The following is a 9,094-nucleotide window of genomic DNA, read 5'->3' on the forward strand; positions in this document are numbered from 1 at the left end:
GAATATTACAGAATTTTGGCAATCTAGTTTTACAAATAATGAATAAAGTCAATGTTTGGGAAAATAAATAGCTAGCTGATTATTGGCCTCCCAGTCATTCCTGAATTCTATCACAGAGGTTTTAGAGAAAAAAAAGTACATGGGAGAAACTCAATTAACCGCGATCTTGAGTTGAGTTGACTGAGATCCTCAGATCTTTGGAAAAGAGTAAAACTCCCAGAAGTGGCAGCTTATCAGCTGAGTTTTATTCTGAGATGTGGTAGACTCATATCTGCGGGAGGTGTACGAGGATTTTCCTCTGGCTGGGAGTATGCCCGAATCCATCAGGAAAGGCATCATCACCTTCACCTACAAGTGGAAAGGGGAAGGAGGAAAGATGAAAAAAACAGTCCATACCACTGCTGAACATGCATTAACAACTTTTGCTGATGGTCTGCGCTAACCAGGCCATTTCTGGAGTCAATTATTTCCCTTACTCAGACATGAAATGTATCTGGCAGGAAGATCTCTAAGAGCCCTGTGCTGCTCAGGAATACAATTGCCTCTACTTGGGGATGGGAACTGGACCTTTGCCACATCAGACTGGACCAGGAAAAGGCCTTTCACAGAATATTGCACACATGCACGATGGATATACCTTCTCTCCCCTGTCCTGCTGAGCATTGTATAAAACATTTGCTGAGTCCTTGAGGAAAGATTTGAGAAAAGGAGTGGCAGTTGTTCCAGGCAGGAAGAGCACTCAGATTAAATCATCTACAGGGGTAATGTCATTATTTTCTGCTCAGGTCCCCTATTGTGTGCACACCTTCCAGAAGGAAGAAAACAGTAAAACTTGCAAGTGATGCTTACTGGGTCCAACTTGTCTTGTATATCTCAAAACCCAGGTCCAGCATGACCAATTAGTTCATTGCTAAGCATGACTACCATTTACTGTTCTTTCCCTCTGGGCTCTGGCCTGCTTATATGGGCCCCAGGAGTCAAGCTAAATCGTGGCAAGAGCAAAGCCATGGTATTTGCAAACTGGACTAAATTATCTCTTCATCCCCTTCACCATTAGGTCGGATTACCTGAAGATGCTGGGGATATGATTGAGAGGAGCCTGTGGGCAAGTGTCAAAACCTGTAAGAAGTGCATAGCCATGCCTCTTCATTGTGGATAAGAAACTGGTCATCAACTGGGAGGCACTCTTGTTGTTGCTTATTGAGATGCCCGTCTGATCCATTCCTGACCCTTACACCAAGGTGGTTGCCTGAACCACCACCTGCTATATCCAGAAGTCATTATTCAACTGGGTTTACAGTTATGATGAACAAACTGCTGGATAGAGGGCAAAGAAAGTGGATGTAACATCACACTCATCCTGATGGCCATCTTTGAATGGAACTGTACTAAGGTGTGTGTAGATCCTGAGTCACTGTGTGCTGTGGTTCTCCGTGTCTCTGGTGTTGGGAAGGATGGGTCTGGCCACATTAATGTTGAAAGCTCCAAGTAATTGGACTGTGCCATACCATTGCTCTCTCACATCAAAACTCTTGACCATAAATCCATCAGTCAAATGTCAGCGCATTACTCTTTGGAGGTCTTGCGAGAAAAGAGAGTGTAGCTCCTGTTATTTGATTCCCTGAGCAGACTGTCAAAGGCATTTGGCAAAATGCTTCATTGCCAGAACTTAAAACCGAGACATAGCTCAGCTGATGGCAAGACATGCCCTGCCCATCAGATTCTTCCTATATGCCTGGAGTCTAATCCTACTGCATGTTGTTCTTGAGATGGGTGCAGTGGGGGCAAGAAAATTGTCTGTATCCTTGTGGAACATGTCTATATAAAGGAGGTCTGGAGAGCGATGCGTTGTTTTTTTGTCAAGATTCATTCCACGCAGTTCCACAATGTAGGACTCTGAGCATTACAGGCTGTTCCCAAGGAATACACGCTGAAAGAAATGTCAACTTTGGCTGGAGGACCATCAATGTGGTGATGGCTGCTCTTTGGTCTACTTGAAACTTGCTGGTCTTCCGTTGCAAAGTGTTGTCTTGGACTGAGCTTTGAAAATTGACGCATTTCAAAGTCCAGCACAACGTGCTGAGGAACATACTAAAGCTTGGGATAGCTGGCACAGAGGTATGGTGGGAAAGGTTCCTCTCTATGGCCTTTCAGCCATGGTACACAGAGGAACCAGAAACTGTGGAACCCCTTGGGTCTGTTTCCATGCTGTACATCGCTATGACTCTATGACTGTATATACCTGACAAGGAATGGTTTGTTGTGTCTCACTGGGGCTGCACGCGGAAAATCAAGTACTACTCTTCCTGAATTGTTACAAAAGGTTTTGCAAATGCATGAAAAAGTCGCCCAATTTTAATTTTTCCCCTTTTCAAACAGTGGTGATGTATTTCCCCTCTCCCTCTGTTTACCAGTCTGGAATTGCTTTGTAGGGGTAGTTTGATTGGTTAGCTGGGAGTTCAGGAGCTGTAGGCAGTTTATTTTCTTTCAAATTTCTTTTAAGATTTTACAAGGACTATTGCTGAAATGTAGTTTCCACTGCACCGTTTTGCCAAAAGTTGATTACTTTGAGACAGCACAAAATATAGGCTGTTGGCTGTTTTGTTTTCAATGAGATTTTCCTTTATAGTCTGGAGCTAGTAGTGTTGATGTCATCAGTACATATTGTATAAAGAGTGTTGAACTCTTAACTGTCTGCTATTTAAAAGTGGTAGTTACTAGGCAATTGGGTTCACTAAGGGAGTCACATAACCAACCCTCGTTAGGGCGGGGTAAGGCAATTGGTTACTATCAAAGCAAAGGCTTTTGTTGCAGATAACCAACTGTGTATGGCCCACCCAGAGGCTAGGTGAAAAGATGTTAATCTATATTTTTACAGGATTGTGCAAACTTGAATTCTCTTGTGTGGGGTTATTCATACTGGAGACAGTTGGTGTCTGGGGAAATTTAAAACAAAATAGTTTTGCATTACACTCCGGTCAAGGGTACACAAAATCATTGATTATCCAGCTGGCTTTGATTTCTAAGAAACTTCTGGAAAATTACCACTAAGTCCAGGACCCATAATAGTTGAGCTGTTTGGTTGCCTTTTAAAACTGTCACTGGATTTATAGAGATATCTATTAACATTGTTTTTGAATTCATTTGTGCAACTGTAACATAAAGTGTATTGAAATTGCATTGAGACACCTCAGAATGGTATATGGCGCATAGAGAAAAGTTCATTTAAATTGCATTTTCTAACATTTTTACGTTGAAATGTTTTTCCTTTCGGCTGTATGGCTGATATGGAATGTGTATTGTAAGTACTAAGACTATTACAATTGTATCAAGACACCCAAAAGTGGAGCATGTTGTATGGGGACAAGTTGAATTTGTTATAAATACTGTAGTTTAAATGTGGAAATGGTTTGTAGTGTACTTCTATAATTTTTATAAATAAAATATATTTTTGCAAACAAAATGAGTTATACAAAATAAATAACACATTTACTGAATCCAACATGCCATTATGAAAAGCTACGTGGAGTATAACTGTGTGTGGAGGCATGCGGGACAACGAGGGAAGAGATGTTTTTGCCCGATTTCCTTGAGCAGAGACATCAGAGGACGTAGATCTAATATAAGCGGTAGAAAGTTTAGAGAGTCGTTTGAGGATTTTTTTTTGGTGGGAAACTGGAGCTCATAATTTTAGGCAGGACAGAAACTTAACCATGCTTCATTTTTAAAATGCATTAATGTTGAAGTTTGGAGACCAAGACCTGGAAAGGGGGTTAGGTTGGGTGGCCAACTGCTGTGCTGCAATTTTCAATGATTCCATAATAATTTGACCATTACAGTAAGGGGCAGGCTTGATGGACCAGCTCATTGTTTCCCATCTTTCAATTTTGAATGACTGTATGTTCTAGTGTTAGTTCTAAACGTGAATTTCAACTGGACAATGAGAAAGGATCTCTCAGCACCACAATGAAGTCAATCACGAGTCCATTCATGCTTGGTTAATATGCTGCAAGGGTGAAATTATGAATGTCAGTGTGTTTCCTTTTACTAGATGCTATTTGTTTAATTTGAATTGCATGTGTAGATTGACTCCTGACTCCAGAATGCTTACTCTGGGGGGGAAACAAGTTATGCTGTATAACCTCTGGCCTTGCTGGATCTTTTAATACCAACTGACATTTGTTATAGGCATCTAAAGTCTGTTAGTGTCTGGTTTCATTGTGTCTATACAGCCTCATGACAGCTTTCTGCATTTAAAGAAAGACAATGGTATAAAGGGAAAATACTAACGTAGCATCAGTGCTTCTAACTACAGTGTTATTAACTCTCCTGATTCTTTTAAAAAATCAATTTGCATAATTGCTTTCATGCTCATGGTTGAATAGAAAGAGAGAGAGAGACAATGTTTATATAAGAGTTGTAGTAAATGGATATTAAATTGAACATTGGTCAATCTTTTATCTGTCATCCCATTTAGTCTTTAACGATTTTGATTGTTTTGGAGGGACACTTATTAAATGCAGATTAAACATTTCAGGAAAAGTTGTTGTAAATTTGATCAAAGTTCAGTTATAGATTTTTGTGAGGTATTGCCATGAGTCATCATTGATGATAAATGACTCATCTGCCTGTGGGTTGACTTTAACATTGTTCATTCAAAGATCTCTTCCTCTCTTCCACCCACCCTCTGCCAGTTAAAACTTCCTCAACACCAATGTTTTCCCTATTCTCTGTTACACTTGCTTCTTGTAGGCTTTTAAAATACAAGCTCAGTTTTGTCCTGTCACTACTTTGTCACTACTGTCTTAGAATGATCCAGGTTTGAATGGGCAGTTCAAAGATAAATATAGTTTGATGGAAACATTCTGCATGTGTTATGCTCCCCGTGGGGGTAAACTGCACATCAACGTAACCCTGTAAATGAAGAAATTACCAAGATCTCACTTCTTGTAACCTCTTTGCAAATCAGATCAAAAATTTAAGTATCAATTAACAGACAAATTTTTAAGGTGAGAGAAGAGAGATTTAAAAAGGACATGAGAGCAATTACACTGAGAGTAGTTTGTGTGTGGAATGAACTGCCAAGCTGTGGGCACAGTTACAACATTTTAAAAGACATTTAGATAAGTACATGAATAAAAAATGTTTGGAAGGCTATGGACTAAGTGCAGGCAGGTGGGGCCAGTTTACTTTGGGATTATGGTCAGCATAGACTCGTTGGAATGAAGGGTCTATTTCCATGATATATGACACTAAGACTTTAAATGATACTTCAATAAGAAGCTAAACATTACTTCAAATAGTCAATGCAACAAAGTGTCTCAATCACTCCCCATATGTTGATACCACATGCAGTTTGAAAGTTTGCTAACTCTGCCTCCAGTATATGGATGCCACAATTTCGCAACTGCTTTCACCATCAAGTCATGGTCACTGACCTTATTTCATCTGATGTCCCCAATATGGTTAATGAGATACGTTTACTACAGGCAAGGTGCACATCCATCAACTCTTTTGGATCAGGTCAGTCCCAATTGTGTAACTTTACAGAATGGCTTTTCAAACAACCAATAACAGTACATGGTTTATGATTTAGACTTATGATACAAATGCTCAGCTGTTTGACATGCCTGAGCTATTTGTATTGGTATTGCAATTTAATGCCTTCCCAAGAGCTTCTGGAATCTATTTTGCTTCTCATGTCAAATAGTAAACTAACTTGTTCGTAGTGATTTTTTGTGGCTAGTCCTCACATAAGTTACTTGCTCCTGTTGCTATTTCATTCGTGTATTGATCCCTTTCCCTGTCCAACTCTATTGTCTGTAGCTCTAGTTTACTTTTGTTTCTGGTCATGTAGTTTCTGTATTTTAACTTTCTCCACGTCTATTCTGCTTCGAGATCAAGAGTTACCATCCCATTCATTATCCAAGAAAATGACAATTGGTCCTTTTACAATCCATGCAAAAACTATAAAAGGACCATTGAAACATTCTTTAAAAACAACTAAATTCTCCAAATATTTTGTAAGAAAGTTTTAATTATTTTTAATGTTTCCAGGCCATAAGTTGAGTCAAAGTGTCTTGTAAATTTCGTCATGCTCTTTTGTGTCATAGAAAGTTCAGTATAGGATCTTACAGCACAGGGGATGGCTATTTGGCCCATCAAATGCTGTTTTTTTAAAATGTCTACAAATGAGCTCCCCGCTCCACTCCTACAGAGTTCTGTAGGTTTCTTCTTTTCAAGTATACAGTATATCTAATTTTCTTTTGAAAGTTAACATTGAATCTTCTCCCCTCTTCCCTAACAGGCACAATATTTTTTTTTAATGGGACTGTTACCATAACTCTTAACCGTTTATGAAAATGCCCACCTTTTCACACAGGAACTCACAGTTGTGGCATTAGATTCGGAACACTGAAACAACACTGCAGGTGGCAGCACCAGCACTTCCCGACTCACTGTACTAGTCAGTACAATGAAAGTAATTAGGTGTGAAGGCAGAAAGAATGTTTCATGGTGGCACAGTGTCCGGGGAAACCTTTGCTTAAACTGTGGAGGGAGGAGAGTTAGAAAGCTTGTATTGCCATAGCCATTACTTGATGTATTTTACAAAGAACTGAAACTTTTAATGGATGAAAAGGATGCAATCACTCTTCATTTCAAGCTTTTACAAGCATTGACTTGATACCTTATGCACAAAATGACAGCAATATCGATTTTAAGGAGCAGGCAATAGAACCTAAGTTACTGAATGTGGTAGTGGATTACTTTTTGACTCTGTATAACTACACCCCTCGATAACTCACCTCATGACCTAATTCTTACAAATGTCCAAGATATCAAGTCATTAGGAAGAACAGAGCAGGGCTAATGAAGGTAGAAAGTATTCAAATATTTGATCATCTGTTTGTCATCTCCAGAAGTATACTATGAGAGAATCAATTTCATCAGAGTGAAAGTAATTACTGCTGGAAGATACTTTTATCAAGGGATTGTGAAATCCCTTTAAACGTTCAATGGGAAATTGCATTTAGAACATGAAAGCAAAATGAATTTTATCTAATTCCTTTTATTATTATAATTATTCTTATGTTCTTATGCACCAAAGGTACAAGGAAAAAATGATGACAGACATTGACAACTAAAGGATTTTACTGTATTAAGTTATTGTAGAAGAGGTGAAAATGATACAAGCTGCAGACACAAAGAAATAGGGGACAGAGGCAGAAAGATAACCACAGAATTCACGTCAGGACAAGCCAGCAAAGCTCAGGTCAATTTTTGATTTGGCAGCAACAAAAGAATAGGATTCTACAAGCTCTTGTCAAAGGGATGAAAGCAGTGTGAATTAGTGAAGCATGCAAAAGTGCTAAGAGTAGAATCATAAGGCTAGATTTTGAAAAGAGAAAGTGAGGACTACAGATGCTTGAGATCAGAGTTGAAGAGCGTGGTGCTGGAAAAGCACAGCAGGTCAGGCAGAATCCAAGGAGCAGCAGAATCGACGTTTCGGGCATGAGCCCTTCATCAGGAATGAGGCTTGTGGGCCAGGGTGGGGGTGACTGAGAGATAAATGGGAGGGTGTGGGGTGGGGCTAGGGCGAAGGTAGCTGGGAATGCGATAGGTGGATGAAGGTGGGGGTGAAAGTGATAGGTCAGAGAGGAGGGGGCAGCAGACAGGTGGGAAGGAAGATGGACAGGGAGGACAGTTCAAGAGGGCAGTGCCAAGTTGGGAGGTTGGGACTGGGATAAGGTTGGGGGAGGGGAAATGGGGAAACTGGTGAAATCCACATTGATCCCATGTGGTTTGAAGGTCCCTAGGTGGAAGATGAGACTTTCTTCCTCCAGGCATCGGGTGTTTAGGGTTTGGTGATGGAGGAGTGTGAGGGGGAGTTAAAGTGTTCAGCCACAGATGGTGGGGTTGGTTATTACGTGTATCCCAGAGATGTTCTCTGAAATGATTCGCAAGTTGGTGTCTCCCCCAGTGTAGAGAAGAACACACATCAGGTTCAACTGAAACAATAGATGACGTGTGGAAGTACAGGTAAGTTTCCTTTAGGGCTTTGGACGGAGGTGAGGGGGTCCTTTGAGGTGAGAGATATGAGCGCAGGTTTTGCACTGCTTGCGGTGGCAGGGGAAGGTGCCTGGAGGGAAAAATGGGTTGGTGAGGGGCGTAGGCTGGTACCTTATCCCAGTCCCACCTTCCAGCTTGGCACTGCCCTCTTGAATGGTCTTACCTGTCCATCTTCCTTCCCACCTCTCTGCTCCCCCCTCCTCTCCGACCTATCACTTTCACCCCCACCTTCATCTACCTATCACATTCCCATCTACCTTCCCCTGAGCCCCATCCCCCTCCCATTTATCTCTCAGCCCCCGTGGCCCTCAAGCCTCATTCCTGATGAAGGGCTTATGCCTGAAAAGTTGACTGTCCTGTCCCTCAGATGCTCCCTGACAGATTTTGAAAGGTTCTGGTTTATGATAATAAGTGTGATTTTCATGTAAGAATTACTTTGTGGTTGCATCTTCATTCCTACCATTGCAAATTCATTTCTATTAATTGCTCATCTAATCTGACTGGTTTAATATCTTATTGGTTTTATGTCCTGAAGGCTAAGCAATATTAATATATTCTAAGCTCTTTCAACAGATCTATGCAAAAATATAATTGGAAATACAACTGGATATTTTCTAAATACATTGCTAGTTATGCTGCAGCACATTTGGTACACATCCTTCTTATCCTTAGTGATAAATCCAGTTATATATCAAAAGAAATACACGTTCATACTTTTCTCCCCAAGGAAATTAGTGTCCAGCATACTGTGTTAAACTATAGCAATTTTGCTTTACAGAGATACCTGGTTTTCACTGCGAAACCCATTATTTCTTTTGCAGACAAGTGTGTTTCCTTTTAAGCCAGACTCCAGTCAATCACTGCTCCATTAACCTTAACTTCTATTCTTGTATTAGATTAATAGAGATGCTGCACTTCACACTTACTTGGTCTTCTCAAATAGAAAGCCACTGTTGATGCTAATGAAATACTAAGGTTCTGCTAAATGCCCCTTCTTTCTCTTCAAGAATACTAGTCTTACTTC

General features: G+C 40.4%; 1 long non-coding RNA gene across 1 annotated transcript; it reads right to left on the bottom strand.

Moving 5' to 3' along the window:
- Nucleotides 1-223: 223 nt before the first annotated feature.
- LOC140485900 (uncharacterized) lies at nt 224-5,534 on the bottom strand. Its single transcript, XR_011962470.1, has 2 exons — nt 5,439-5,534; nt 224-348 (listed from the first exon to the last, which is right to left on the bottom strand). It is a non-coding gene; the product is annotated as an uncharacterized lncRNA (long non-coding RNA).
- Nucleotides 5,535-9,094: the final 3,560 nt, after the last annotated feature.

This window comes from Chiloscyllium punctatum, chromosome 15 (genome assembly GCF_047496795.1).
Source record: "Chiloscyllium punctatum isolate Juve2018m chromosome 15, sChiPun1.3, whole genome shotgun sequence".
In the NCBI taxonomy this organism is placed as follows: domain Eukaryota; kingdom Metazoa; phylum Chordata; class Chondrichthyes; order Orectolobiformes; family Hemiscylliidae; genus Chiloscyllium; species Chiloscyllium punctatum.